Below are 15493 nucleotides of genomic sequence, written 5' to 3'. Positions count from 1 at the left end.
TTCCATTGATCTATGTTTCTGTTTTTGTGCCAGTACCATATTGTCTTGATGACTGTAACTTTGTAGTATAGTCTGAAGCCAGGGAATCTGATTCCTCCAGCTCCGTTTTCTTCCCTCAAGACCGCTTTGGCTATTGAGGGTCTTTTGTGTCTCCACACAAATTTTAAGATTTTTGTTCTAGTTCTGTAAAAAAATGCCATTGGTAATTTGATAGGGATTGCATTGAATCTGTAGATTGCTTTGGGTAGTATAGTCATTTTCACAATATTGATTCTTCCAATCCAAGAACATGTTGCATCTCTCCATCTGTTGGTATCATCTTTAATTTCTTTCATCAGTGTCTTATAGTTTTCTGCATACAGGTCTTTTGTCTCCCTAGGTAGGTTTATTCCTAGGTATTTTATTCTTTTTTGTAGCAATGGTACATGGGAGTGTTTCCTTAATTTCTCTTTCAGATTTTTCATCATTAGTGTATAGGAATGCAAGAGATTTCTGTGGCATTAATTTTTTTCCCTGCAACATTACCAAGTTCATTGATTAGCTCTAGTAGTTTTCTGGTGGCAATTTAGGATTCTCTATGTATAGTATCGTGTCACCTGCAAACAGTGACAGTTTTACTTCTTCTTTTCCAATTTGTATTCCTTTTATTTCTTTTTCTTCTCTGATTGCCATGACTAGGACTTCCAAGACTATGTTGAATAATAGTGGTGAGAGTGGACATCATTGTCTTGTTCCTGATCTTAGAGGAAATGCTTTCAGTTTTTCACCATTGAGAATGATGTTTGCTGTGTGTTTGTCGTATATGGCCTTTATTATGTTGAGGTACGTTCCCTCTATGCCCACTTTCTGGAGAGTTTTTATCATAAATGCGTGTTGAATTTTCTCAACAGCTTTTTCTGCATCTACTGAGATGATCATATGGTTTTTCGTCTTCAATTTGTTAATATGGTTTATCACGTTGATTGATTTGCGCATATTGAAGAATCCTTGCATCTCTGGGATAAATCCCACTTGATCATGGTGTATGATCCTTTTAATGTGTTGTTGGATTCTGTTTGCTTGTATTTTGTTGAGGATTTTTGCATCTATATTCATCAGTGATATTGGTCTGTAATTTTCTAATTTTTGTAGTGTTTTTGTCTGGTTTTGGTATCAGGGTAATGGTGGCCTCCTAGAATGAGTTTGGGAGTGTTCCTTCCTCTGCAATTTTTTGGAAGAGTTTGAGAAGGATGGATGTTAGCTCTTCTCTAAATGTTTGATGGAATTCACCTGTGAAACCACCTGGCCCTGGACTTTTGTTTGTTGGGAGATTTTTAATCACAGTTTCAATTTCATTACTTCTGATTGGTCTGTTCATATTTTCTGTTTCTTCCTGGTTCAGTCTTGGAAGGTTATACCTTTCTAAGAATTTGTCCATTTCTTGCAGGTTGTCCATTTTATTGGCATAGAGTTGCTTGTAGCAGTCTCTTAGGATGCTTTGTATTTCTGCAGTGTCTGTTGTAACTTCTCCTTTTTCATTTCTAATTTTATTGATTTGAGTCCTCTCCCTCTTTTTCTTGATGAGTCTGGCTAATGGTTTATCAATTTTGTTTATCTTCTCAAAGAACCAGCTTTTAGTTTTATTGATCTTTGCTATTGTTTTCTTTGTTTCTATCTCATTTATTTCTGCTCTGATATTTATGATTTATTTTCTTCTACTAACTTTGGATTTTGTTTGTTGTTCTTTCTCTAGTTCCTTTAGGTGTACGGTTAGATTGTTTATTTGAGATGTTTGTTGTTTCTTGAGGTAAGATTGTATTGCTATAAACTTCCCTCTTAGAATTGCTTTTGCTGCATCCCATAGGTTTTGGGTTGTCGTGTTTTCGCTGTCATTTGTCTCTAGGTATTTTTTGATTTCCTGTTTGATTTCTTCAGTGATCTCCTGGTTATTTAGTACTGTATTGTTTAGCCCCCATGTGTTTGTGTTTTTTACAGTTTTTTTCCCTGTAATTGATTTCTAATCTCATAGCATTGATCTCATCACAAAAGATGCTTGATATGATTTCAAGTTTCTTAGATTTACTGAGGCTTGGTTTGTGACCCAAGATGTGATCTATCCTGGAGAATGTTCCATGCACACTTGAGAAGAAAGTGTAATCTTCTGTTTTTGGATGGAATGTCCTATAAATATCAATTACATCTATCTGGTCTATTGTGTCATTTAAAGCTTGTGTTTCCTTATTAATTTTCTGTTTGGATGATCTGTCCATTGGTGTCAGTGAGGTGTTAATGTCCCTCAGTGTTATTGTGCTACTGTCGATTTCCTCTTTTATAGCTGTTAGCAGTTGCCTTATGTGTTGAGGTGCTCCTGTGTTGGGTACATATATATTTATAATTGTTATATTTTCTTCTTGGATTGATCCCTTGATCATTATGTAGTGTCCTTCCTTGTCTCTTGTAATATTCCTTATTTTAAATTCTATTTTATCTGATATGAGTATTGCTACTCCAGCTTTCTTTTGATTTCCATTTGCATGGAATACCTTTTTCCATCCCCTCACTCTCAGTCTGTATGTGTCCCTAGGTCTGAAGTGGGTCTCTTGTAGACAGCATATATATGGGTCTTGTTTTTGTATCCATTCAGCGAGCCCATGTCTTTTGGTTGGAGCATTTAATCCATTCACGTTTAAGGTAATTATTGATATGTATGTTCCTATTACCATTTTCTTAATTGTTTTGGGTTTATTTTTGTAGGTCCTTTTCTTCTCTTGTGTTTCCCACTTAGAGAAGTTCCTTTAGCATTTGTTGTAGAGCTGATTTGGTGGTGCTGAATTCTCTTAGCTTTTGCTTGTCTGTAAAGCTTTTGATTTCTCCATCAAATCTGAATGAGGTCCTTGCTGGGTAATCTTTGTTGTAGGTTCTTGCCTTTCATCACTTTAAGTATATCATGCCACTCCCTTCTGGCTTGTAGAGTTTCTGCTGAGAAATCAGCTGTTAACATTATGGGAGTTCCTTTGTATGTTATTTGTCATTTTTCCCTTGCTGATTTCAATAATTTTTCTTTGTCTTTATTTTTTGCCAATTTGATTACTATGTGTCTCGGCACATTTTTCCTTGGGTTTATCCTATATGGGACTCGCTGTGCTTCCTGGACTTGGGTGGCTATTTCCTTTCCCATGTTAGGGAAGTTTTCGAGTATAATCTCTTCAAATATTTTCTTGGGTGATTTCTCTCTCTCTTCTCCTTCTGGGACCCCTATAATGCGAATGTTGTGTTTAATGTTGTCGCAGAGTTCTCTTAGGCTGTCTTCATTTCTTTTCATTCTTTTTTCTTTATTCTGTTCCACAGTAGTGAATTCCACCATTCTGTCTTCTAGGTCACTTATCCGTTCTTCTGCCTCAGTTATTCTGCTGTTGATTCCTTCTAGTGTAGTGTTCATTTCAGTTATTGTATTGTTCATCTCTGTTTGTTTGTTCTTTAATTCTTCTAGATCTTTGTTAAACATTTCTTGCATCTTCTCGATCTTTGCCTCCATTGTTTTTCCAAGGTCCTGGATCATCTTCACTATCATTATTCTGAATTCTTTTTTCTGGAAAGTTGCCTATCTCCACTTCATTTAGTTGTTTTTCTGGGGGTTTATCTTGTTCCTTCATGTGGTTTATAGCCCCCTGCCTTTTCATATTGTCTATCTTTCTGTGAATGTGGTTTTTGTTCCACAGGCTGCAGGATTGTAGTTCTTCTTGCTTCTGCTGTCTCTCCTCTGGTGGATGTGGCGATCTAAGAGGGAAATGTTTTTACCTTCCATAGAAAAATGTACTGGAGTCAGTAAAATTCTCAACTACTAAGACATCACTTCTCAAAAAGCAAAATAAAAACTAAAATTCCCCCCAGCAAAAACACATGGAAATCTGCTTGGGGGGAAACATCGCATCTGATTGTTTTGGCTCATAAAAGATTTTGAGTTCTCGAGTATTCTCTATAGCTCTACCCTGCTCTCATTGCTGGCAAATGGTAAAGCACTTTACGTTCTTAAGAGATATCGAAGGAAGGAGACTGTATAATGCCTCTCAGGAATTTGTTTAGTACTTTACAACCTTTGCTGTCAGGAAACTATTCTTCATATTTAACCAAAATCCCACAAGCCAAAGATTAGACCCATTTCCTCTGATTTAGTCCTCAGTGGAGATTGGTAACAGCTGGTCACCCTCTGCCTAATATTCCTTTATAAATTGGAAGGCTGAGGTCATTCCACAATCTTCCCTTCTTCTGGGTAATGATCCCATTCATTTAACCTGTTCTCATATCACCTATTTGCAAACTCTGAATTATCTTATTTCATGCCTGGGAATTCAAAGTTTTTCTTATCTCTAATATGTTGTATACAAGACACTTTAATGTATGTACCAGAGTTGAGAGTAATTTCATTCCTCTGTTACAACTAAGTTCTTAAGATCCTGTATCATATACACTTTTAAATAGTATTCTGCATTTCTACTACGTCATTATCTCTGTTCTCTGTGATTACTTTCTTCTTTTTAGCTACGCCACAAATTCTTAAATTTAGTGTATTTTTTCTTCTGTATTTGGATCACTTTATGAACATGAATCTTTAAACTGAATTCCATTTTGTTCTGGCTGGGACAAAATATCTTATTGTCATGGCAAATATCTTATTCTAATTTGAAATTACCTATGATTTTAATTTATATGCTCTATATTCCATTAATGTGATCATCAAATAAAATATGAAAAAAACCCAACTAGATTAGACATAAACTCTACAAAATATCTGGCTTCTAGGTCAGTGTTGCCTTTGAGGACTGTTCACTTTTTCCCTAGGAAAATATTTCCATTGGACAATAATATTAGCTAGGCAATCTTTGGGAGCAACACACATACATATTCTGTTTGGGGGGGTTAATCTGCTTTGCTGCTGCACCGAGTTTGTTCCTCAAGCATCATTTTCTTTGCCTTCTGTGGACAGATGAGAAATGGCTCACTGTGAGCTTTTGCCATTTGGCTTTGGTGTATGCTGGCCTGCTGTGCAGCAGGGTTTTGTCAGAGTATCTTACTCCTCTTGTGTGCCACCAAACCACGGCTACAAGCTGTTGCCAACGAAATTCTTACCATAACCACAAAAAGCAGTATGTGCAGAAAGCTTGCCTATAGTCTGACAGAAAAATCACTGAAAGGAGGAGTTGACGTTCATGCCAGACTGTATTTTTCTGGGGTCATAATTTCCATTCCCACAGTGATTCTATTCAAGTCAAGATAAATTACACCTATTCTAACTAGTTCTGTCATTCTGGTCTCCAGAAAAGCTAGATTGGTCCCACAGGCTATTTTTCCACAAAGCCATGCTTCTTATTATTCTTTTGTTCCTAAGGTGTTTGCCAGTTGATTTTCTAATGATTAAATTTAGCTCTTTGGAGGGAAGAGTTGTTGAACTTTTAAACCTACAGTTTCTAAGGGGTATTTGGAAGGAAGAGGCATTAAACTCTTTACTTTATAATTTTTAAAGAGCCCCTTTCTTTTGTAGAAAGACTGCATTGACTCTTACTGACAGGATTTACAGTTAACCAAAAATAGTAAAGATTAGCATTTTAAAACTAAGGCAATAAATCAATTCTTGATTTTTGTCTTTAAAAAACATATAACCATGGAATATGAAACTTTCCAGGGAAGTTCTCTTCTCTATTCCAAAGGCAGACTTACAGAGAATGCTCTATTTTACAGTGATCACGAATTAGAGCAATCACCTCATTGCTCTGAGTTGAAAAACAGTCTGTATCTCTTAGTGTTCATTCAGACCTACATTTCACAAAATGACTTAAAGCTGTTTCCAAATTTAACACTGTTAAATTTTTAAAAATGAAACCATAATTTGAGGTTACAAGGTTTTCATTTAGACATGTCTCATTTGAAATTACAGCTCCCTTATGAAATTGAAAATCATTCATATCAATGGTTTTCAAAGTTGTTTGCTTGCATAGCCCCTAGAGGATTTCTATTCATTTATTCAACAAATATTTTTTTGAGCATCTTCTATGGACAGGTGCTATGCTATGTTTTTGGGGTACATCAGTAAACAAAAACCAAGATCCTGCCTTCAAGGAGCTTACAGTTTAGAAACAGATAATAAACATAATAAAGAAATTAAATAGTATGTTTGAAGGTGATGTGTGCTATGGAAAAAAAAAAGTAGAAGAGGAAAAATAGAGGTCAGGAATGCAAAAGCAAGGGAATGCATTGGGAAGTTTGTAATATTAATAAGATTTGAGCAATGCATTAAAAGAGGGGAGAAGTCAGGAATTCCCTGGCGGTCCAGTGGTTAGGAATCCACGCTTCCACTGCAGGGGGCACAGGTTTGATCCCTGGTCGTGGAACTAAGATCCTGTGAGCCACGTGGCATGGCCAAAAAAAAAAAAGGAAGGGGGAGATTGGAAGATCACTCCAGACAAAGGAGAAATCCTGTGCACAGACCCTAATATGGGAGCTTGCTGGGCATGTTCAAGGGTGCCGGTGTTTCTGGAATATGGTAAGGAGTAGGGACAGGTAAAAGAGGAATTCAGAGAGGCAATGGGAGGTCAGATCCTGAGGGAACTTGGCAGCCATTATATGGACTTTGGTTTTAACTCTGAGTAAGATGGAGGAAGAGGGCACTGGAGGGTTTTAAGACAGGAATAACATGACCTGAACTGCATTTTTTCTTCCAGTTTTACTGAGATATAATTGACATAGAGCACTGTATACGTTTAAGGTGTACCGCAAAGTAATTTGACTTACATACCTCACGAAATGGTTATCACAATTAAGTTTAGATAACATCCATCATCTCATAAAGATACAAACATTTTTAAAGGATCATTGTGGTTACTTTGTTGAAAATAGACTGTATAGCAGCAACGGTAGAAGTAGGGAGACCTCTAAGGAGGGTATTGAACAATTCAAGTGAGAAATGATGGTGTCTCAGAAAAGGCTAGTGAGAAGTCTGATTATGGACTTTTTGGAAGGTGAGTTACAAGATTTCTAGATGCACTGAATGTGCAACATGAGAGAAAGGAAGGAGTAAAGGATGGCTCAGGGCTTTTGATGTAAATAAATATATATACACAACATAAAGTTTGTAGATAAGCCTGAAGTTCAAGAGAGAGGACTGGGATAGCAACGTACAATTGAGAGTCATTGGTAATATGATAGACTATGTTATTTAAGGCCATGAGGTTGAATGAGATCACAAAGGGTGTGTGTGTTGAGAACAATCAAGGATCAAGGACTGGGTCATATGGCGGACCAACATTTTGAGGTTGGAGTGAAGAGGAAGAAAAAACAAAGGAGACTGGGAAAGAGAGACCAGTGAGGGAGAAAGAACACCAAGGCGATATGTAGCTAAGAGAAAAATTTATATCAAGGAAGAAAGATTAATCAATTACTATATTAAATCCTACTGGTAGATCAAGGAAGATGAAGCAGAAATGATCAACGGATTTAATAACTGTGAAAGTCATTAGTGAACTTTATAATAAACTTTTGGTGTAATGTTGGGTGAAAGCCTAACTTTGTAGCATTTCATAGGTTAAGGAGAGAATTGGAGAAAAGGAATCAGGGGAAGCAAGTATAGACAATTTTTGAGGAGTCTTATTAGAAATGAGAGCAAAATATGGATAGTAGTTTTCAGAGTAAGTGAGGTTAAAAATAGGGTATTTTAAAGATAGAAAAAGAAAACCTCAGCATGTTTGGATACTGATAGGAAATTTGGTAGATAGTAAAAAATTGATTATGTGAGAAGAGGTGGAATTGCTAGTCTCAGTTCTTGACTAGGGAGAGAGAGGGTGGGAGCTATGCCCAAGTGGCGGAATTGGTTTTCCACCATAGCATGATAGTTATCTATACTATCGGGTGGGAAAGCAGAGGATATGGTTACATTTATTGGTGGGTGAATTTGTATGGTGGTGGGAGACTGTGGAGGTGTTGCAGTTACTGGAAATGGCAAGGTCTAATCTATGATCCTGGAAGTTAATGGCTAAAGTAGGATGAAGCACAAGATCATTGGAGGAGAAGAGTTTAAGAAACTGAATTCACTGACTGGATGAAATAATGTACTGTCACCTTTGGTAGGCGTTACTGATGCTGTCTTTGCTTGTTCTCATTGCACTGTCCCTCAGATGAAATATACTTTTGTTGCCTATAATTAGGGGAGAGAAAAAATATCATTAAACAAAAAAAGTCATCACTCTAGCTACTCCTACTCTACAATATATCTAAATTCAGAACATTCCAGCATGGGCCAAAACCTCTATTTCTAACACCACTCACAGAAATATGTATAAATCAGGGATATATAAAGTCCTACCATGGATTTATGGTGCTTTGCTCAAATAAGGCTTCACTGACAGCAATATTTTCAGCCTTTCCTATATTTGGCACTCTCAGAGGTTTTTACACCCTGGCACAATGTACATAGTAAAATTCAGTATGGCTGAACTACTCACCTCACTTTTATACTGTGAAAGGGAAAGTGGGAGAGGAAAATTGGCATGACTCCTTGAGGCAGATCAGTTTTAAGGAAAAGTACATATGAAAGTTGAGAATAAGGAAATTGATTCCCTTAAAACTTTCCATGTTCACATCCTGCATGAGAAGTCTTTGTGTGCCCTAGTTTTCAGGTCACCGATATAGATAGTTGAAAATTTAAAACAATTCTGTTCATTAACACTCTGTCTGGAAAAAAAAATCTGTCACAGCTTAACATATTCAAGATGAATGGTTAGTTCAATTAAAGGAGAGGGCAAATGAAACAAAAAACAAGTTGGAGCTCTCCAGAAAGAAAGGACTTTATTTTCCTAAATGAATAACTATATTATCTTTTAGATAACATTTCCACTGGGTGTCCATTCTTGAAATTTTATGACTCTGTATGATGCTTGACTGGCTGGAACAGTAAATCCAAGGATGGCAATAAACCCATACTCCAGAGCAGGAGAGACTCAAGGAAACTTGCCCCAACAGTAGTGGTTGACAACACAGATTTACTCTTGCAGAAAAGCCTGTATCCAGGGGTTTCAATGGTCTTCAAATACAGTTTAAGCAAACACCAACATGGGCATTAGTACAAACTGAAGTACCTGGGTATCCCAACAGGTTGATAGAGGCTGCAACATAGATTGAAGCAAGGCTATTTAGAATCTGAGTCATACAGATAATCACCATGAGGGAAGCTTATCCATGGGTAGCTGAGCTTCCAGTCAACAAAGCCAACAATCTGTAACTTGACTGAGAAGTTACCTCTGCAGCTATTATCAAGATACGTCTTTCTATAGAAGGAGAGGATAACAATTCTCACTGATAAATGGAGAATATCAGGTGGAGACTATTTGCTTCAATTAAGAGATTTCTGGACATCCCAGGGCATCTCTGCCTTCAGCCAGACCAACTCCTTCTCTTGCTAGACTCTGGTAATGGGTCTAATGCACATTCCACTTGAAAGTAACTGATGAACAGACAGTGGCAAGAACCACCATGAGTTTAGCAACACTTGGACATTTTACTACTTTTAAGAGCATCTACATAAATTGGAGAATTACTAATACATATATTTGTATGATATTTTATTTATTCTGAAAAAAGTTAGTGTTTGATAGACTCCTTACTTAATTTCAAAACCTCCTATTGTCAAGTGGGTTAGAAATGGAAAGTCATTGTTCTAATCTAATTCCTTCCAACCCTCTTGTATTACCTTGATTCAAGGAAGCCTCATTCCCCAATAGTCAGTATTGAAGTATGTCATCTATATTCATGATTCTAAAACTGACTGAGCTTTCTGAGAGATTTATAAGGAAACCTCTCTACAAATCTTGAAATGTGGTGATCAGCACATGGGCTCCTTGTAAACTTGATCTGAAGTTTTCATTTCAGAAAGAGACAATATGGAATTTGTGAAAACACAATTCTATGAAATGTTTAAAATCTTTGTATTAAAAAGTGTTTTGTCGTCAATCCCTGGCACCTTTACCAATTTTTTTTAAAAAAAGTGTTTTGTCAAGAGTTTCCAAGATAGGATTAAGACCTGAATACTTACACTTGGATGAAAACATAGGCAGAACACTCTTTGACATAAATCACAGCAGGATCTTTTTTGACCCACCTCCTAGAGTAATGAAAATAAAAACAAAAATTAACAAATGAGACCCAACATAGGAGCACCTCAATACACAAGGCAAATGCTAACACCTATAAAAGAGGAAACCGACAGTAATGCAATAACAGTGGGGGACATTTAACACCTCACTTACACCAATGGACAGATCATCCAGACAGAAAATTTATTAGGAAACACAACCTTTAAATGACACAATAGACCCGATAGATGTAATTGATATTTATAGGACATTCCATCCAAAAACAGCAGATTACACTTTCTTCTCAAGTGCACATGGAATATTCTTGAGGATAGATCACATCTTGGGTCACAAATCAAGCCTCAGTAAATCTAAGAAAATTGAAATCATATCAAGCATCTTTTCCAACCACAGTGCTATGAGACTAGAAATCAATTATAGGGGAAAAAAAATGTAAAAAACACAAACACATGGAAGCTGAACAATCCACTACTAAATAACCAAGAGATCACTGAAGAAATCAAAGAGGAAATCAAAAAATACCTAGAGACAAATGACAGCGAAAACACGACAACCCAAAACCTATGGGATTCAGCAAAGCAGTTCTAAGAGGGAAGTTTATAGCTATACAATCCTACCTCAAGAAACAAGAAAAATCTCAAGTAAACAATCTAAACTTACACCTAAAGCAATTAGAGAAAGAAGAACAAAAAACCCCCAAAATTAGCAGAAGGAAAGAAATCATAAAGATCAGATCAGAAATAAATGAAAAAGAAATGAAGGAAATAATAGCAAAGATCAATAAAACTAAAAGCTTGTTCTTTGAGAAGATAAACAAAATTGATAAACCATTAGCCAGACTCATCAAGCAAAAAAGGGAGAAGACTCAAATCAACAGAATTAGAAATGAAAAAGGAGAAGTAACAACTGACACTGCAGAAATACAAAGGATCATGAGCTACTACTACAAGCAACTATATGCCAATAAAATGAACAACCTGGAAGAAATGGACAAATTCTTAGAAAAGCACAACCTTGGGAGACTGAACCAGGAAGGAATAGCAAATATAAACAGACCAATCACAAGCACTGAAATTGAAACTGTGATTAAATATCTTCCAACAAGCAAAAGTCCAGGACCAGATGGCTTCACAGGTGAATTCTCTCAAACATTTAGAGAAGAGCTAACACCTATCCTTCTCAAACTCTTCCAAAATATAGCAGAGGGAGGAACACTCCCAAACTCATTCTACGAGGCCACCAACTCCCTGATACCAAAACCAGACAAAGATGTCACAAAAAAAGAAAACTACAGACCAATATCACTGATGAACATAGATACAAAAATGCTCAACAAAATACTAGCAAACAGAATCCAACAGCACATTAAAAGGATCATACACCATGATCAAGTGGGGTTTAACCCAGGAATGCAAGCATTCTTCAATATATGCAAAGCAATCAATGTGATACACCATATTAACAAACTGAAGGAGAAAAACCATATGAACATCTCAATAGATGCAGAAATAGCTTTAGACAAAATTCAACACCCATTTGTGACAAAAACTCTCCAGAAAGTAGGCATAGAGGGAACTTACCTCAACATAATAAAGGCCATATATGACAAACCCACAGCCAACATCATTCTCAATGACGAAAAACTGAAACCATTTCCTCTAAAATCAGGAAAAGACGAGGATGTCCATTCTCACCACTATTATTCAACATAGTTTTGGAAATTTTAGCTACATCATTCAGAGAAGAAAAAGAAATAAAAGGAATCTGAATTGGAAAAGAAGAAGTAATGTTGTTACTGTTTGCAGATAACATGATACTATACGTAGTGAATCCTAAGGATGCTACCAGAGAACTACTAGAGCTAATCAATGAATATGGTAAAATAGCAGGATATAAAATGAATGCACAGTAATCTCTTGCATTCCTATACACTAATGATGAAAAATCTGAAAGAGAAATTAAGGAAACACTCCCATTTACCATTGCAACAAAAAGAATAAAATACCTAGGAAAAAACCTACCTAAGGAGACAAAAGATCTATATGCAGAAAACTATAAGACACTGATGAAAGAAATTAAAGATGATACAAACAGATGGAGAGATATACCATGCTCTTGGATTGGAAGAATCAACATTGTGAAAATGACTATACTATCCGAAGCAATCTACAGATTCAATGCAATCTCTGTTCAAATTACCAATGGCATTTTTCACAGAACTAGAACAAAAAGTTTCACAATTTGTATGGAAACAGAAAAGACCCCGAATATCCAAAGCAATCTTGAGAAAGAAAAACGGAGCTGGAGAAATCAGGCTCCTGGACTTCAGATTATAATACAAAGCTACAGTAATCAAGAAAGTATGGTACTGGCACAAAAACAGAAATATAGATCAATGGAACAGGATAGAAAGCCCATAGATAATCCCACGCACATATGGTCACCTTATCTTTGATAAAGGAGGCAAGAATATACAATGGAGAAAAGACAGCCTCTTCAATAAGTGGTGCTGGGAACACTGGACAGCTACATGTAAAAGAATGAAGTTAGAACACTTCCTACCACCATACACAAAAATAAACTCAAAATGGATTAAAGACCTAAGTGTAAGGCCAGACACTATAAAACTCTTAGTGTTTTAGTGAAACACTTAGTGAAAATATAGGCAGAACACTCTATGACATAAATCACAGCAAGATCCTTTTTGATCCACCCCCTAGAGAAATGGAAATAAAAGCAAAAATAAGCAAATGGGACCTAATGAAACTTAAAACTTTTGCACAGCAAAGGAAACCATAAACAAGACGAAAAGACAACCCTCAGAACAGGAGAAAATATTTGCAAACGAAGCAACAGACAAAGGATTAATTTCCAAAATATACAAGAAGCTCATGAAGCTCAATATCAAAAATACAAAGAACCCAATCCATTAATGGGCAGAAGTTGTAAACAGACGTTTTTCCAAAGAAGATATAGAGATTGCCAACAAGCACATGAAAGGATACTCAACATCACTAATCATTAGAGAAATGCAAATCAAAACTACAATGAGTTATCACCTCACACTGGTCAGAATGGCCATCATCAAAAAATTTACAAACAGTAAATGCTGGAGAGGGTGTGGAGAAAAGGGAACACTCTTGCACTGTTGGTGGGAATGTAAATTGATACAGCCACTATGGAGAACAGTATGGACGTTCCTTAAAAAACTAAAAATAGAACTACCATACGACCCAGCAATCCCACTACTGGGCATACACCCTGAGAAAACCATAATTCAAAAAGAGTCATGTACCAAAATGTTCATTGCAGCTCTATTTACAATAGCCAGGACATGGAAGCAACCTAAGTGTCCATCGACAGATGAATGGATAAAGAAGACGTGACACATATATACAATGGAATATTACTCAGCCATGAAAAGAAATGAATTGAGTTATTTGTAGTGAGGTGGATGGACCTAGAGTCTGTCATACAGAGTGAAGTAAGTCAGAAAGAGAAAAACTAATAACATATGCTAAGACATATATATGGAATCCAAAAAAAGAGAGAAAAAATGGTTCTGATGAACCTAACGGCAGGACAGGAATAAAGACGTAGATGTAGAGAATGGACTTGAGGACACAGGGATGGGGAAGCGTAAGCTGGGACGAAGTGAGAGAGTGGCATGGACATATATACACTACCAAATGTAAAATAGATAGCTAGTGGAAAGCAGCTGCATCGCATGGGGAGATCAGCTCAGTGCTTTGTGACCACCTAGACGGGTGGGATATGGAGGATGGGAGGGACACGCAAGAGGGAGGGGATATGGGGATACATGTATACGTATAGCTGATTCACTTTGTTATACAGCAGCACCTAACACAACATTGTAAGGCAATTATACTCTGATAAAGATGTTAAAAAAAAAAAAAAAGACATGTATGTCAGGTCCACGAAGTATTTAAGCTTAACTTACAAACAGTGCTTGTGCAGGAAAACCTGGCTTAAAAGGCTGAGGAGAGGCATTCCCTTTTCCTTCCAGCTGCTGATCTTGAGACCTTTTCCTTCTCTCCCTCCACCCTCCCTCCTCCAGGTTCTTCCTGACTGTTCTCCCAGCACCACTTTAGTGTAAAATCTATGGCAAGAGAAGGGTGAGGGCCAAGGAAGAAGGGAAGCCACTCCCCAATAGCCCCCTTGTCCTCCTCGCTGTCCCACTACCGGCTCATCTGTCTGCCGGATCTCCATTGCTAAGTCTAAGATCTCCTGCATCATCCAGAGCCTCCACCTTACCCTGATGCAGAGCTTCTACTCTGACTCCAACGGTGAAATGCCAAGAGGAAATGTTTGAGGAAAAATTTTGAACTTTCCTTTGAAGTATAGACCATCTTACCTCAGTCCATTTTGAACAGTACCTAAAAGGCCAACATTATCACTAAGTGGTCTTGTATTTCCTTAGAGTGTAAGTAAAAAGTACATAAGAGGCAGCAAAAAGGCCTCTTTAACCCCCAAAAGGGGCATAATTAGTAAAATTAAGAGTTGTAGAGGTGGAAAGATGGCGGAAGAGTAAGACGCAGAGATCACCTTCCTTCCCACAGATACATCAGAAATACATCTACACGTGGAACTGCTCCTACAGAACACCTACTGAACGCTGGCAGAAGACCTCAGACCTCCCAAAAGGCAAGAAACTCCCCACGTACCTGGGTAGGGCAAAAGAAAAAAGAAACAACAGAGACAAAAGAATAGGGACGGGACCTGCACCAGTGGGAGGGAGCCGTGAAGGAGGAAAGGTTTCCACGCACTAGGAGCCCCTTCGCGGGCGGAGACTGCGGGTGGCGGAGGGGGAAGCTTCGGAGCCACGGAGGAGAGCGCGGCCACAAGGGTGTGGAGGGCAAAGCGGAGAGATTCCCGCACGGAGGCTCGGCGCCGAGCAGCACTCACCAGCCCGAGAGGCTTGTCTGCTCCCCCGCCGGGGCGGGCGGGGCTGGGAGCTGAGGCTCGGCTTCAGTCGGATCGCAGGGAGAGGACTGGGGTTGGCGGCGTGAACACAGCCTGAAGGGGTTAGTGCGCCACAGCTAGCCGGGAGGGAGTCCGGGAAAAAGTCTGCAGCTGCCGAAGAGGCAAGAGACTTTTTCTTACCTCTTTGTTTCCTGGTGCGCGAGGAGAGGGGATTCAGAGCGCCGCCTAAACGAGCTCCAGAGACAGGCGCGAGCCGCGGCTCTCAGCGCGGACCCCAGAGACGGGCATGAGACACTAAGGCTGCTGCTGCCGCCACCAAGAAGCCTGTGTGCGAGCACAGGTCACTCTCCACACTGCCCCTCCCGGGAGCCTGTGCAGCCCGCCACGGCCAGGCTCCCGTGATCCGGGGACAACTTCCCTGGGAGAACGCA

The sequence above is a fragment of the Balaenoptera acutorostrata genome, chromosome 5 (genome assembly GCF_949987535.1).
Source record: "Balaenoptera acutorostrata chromosome 5, mBalAcu1.1, whole genome shotgun sequence".
Classification (NCBI taxonomy): Eukaryota; Metazoa; Chordata; class Mammalia; order Artiodactyla; family Balaenopteridae; genus Balaenoptera; species Balaenoptera acutorostrata.
This window is presented reverse-complemented; position numbering follows the sequence as displayed.